Source organism: Elephantulus edwardii, unplaced genomic scaffold (genome assembly GCF_000299155.1).
Source record: "Elephantulus edwardii isolate Elephantulus edwardi_28Jun2011 unplaced genomic scaffold, EleEdw1.0 scaffold00235, whole genome shotgun sequence".
Classification (NCBI taxonomy): Eukaryota; Metazoa; Chordata; class Mammalia; order Macroscelidea; family Macroscelididae; genus Elephantulus; species Elephantulus edwardii.
In genome coordinates this window covers 397,105-397,639 of record NW_006399985.1, presented here as the reverse complement: position 1 = coordinate 397,639, position 535 = coordinate 397,105, and the positions used below count along the sequence as shown (strand labels likewise).

At 54.6% G+C, this 535-nt stretch overlaps 1 protein-coding gene across 1 annotated transcript in view; it reads right to left on the bottom strand.

The window, feature by feature from the left end:
* The window catches only part of NNT (nicotinamide nucleotide transhydrogenase), a 172,064-nt gene that overhangs the window by 49,452 nt on the left and 122,077 nt on the right, over positions 1-535 (bottom strand). The window lies entirely within an intron of this gene.

The window sequence follows — 535 nt, the reverse complement described above, 5'->3', positions numbered from 1 at the left end:
CACACACACACACGTGCATGTTTTCAAACCAACTTGATGTTCACGACCCCGTGGCCCCTGGCACCGTCCTCACTTTGGTCCCGCTCCCCCTGTGCTTTCTTGGACAGCTCTTCTTCCCCTGTTCTTGCTCTAAATGACAAAGTGGCCCAGGGCCTTCGTTCTACCCCCCTCCTGCCGCCCCTGGGAAAGCTCAGCCAGTTCCTTGGCTTCGGTCACCGTCTGGGGACTTCTGATCTGTCTTGAGTTTGGGCCTGTCATGCGAACTAAGTACACCATGCCCACTCTGTCATCTCCACCTCAAATTTAAAGTCCCTGAAACAGAACTTAAAACCACTCCCCTTCACCAAAACATGGCCTCTCACCAACTCTGAGGTTTTCAGTTACAAGCACAAGCTCCTCCTCCTTGAGCCTCTGCGTCTCACCTCTGTGTCGATCTTTCTTTCGGCCTCTGTCTGTCCCTCATGCCAAGGCTCCAGCTATTCCCTCTGCCTTCCCGCACCACCCTACCTCACCCATTACCAGCCCCGGTCACCTA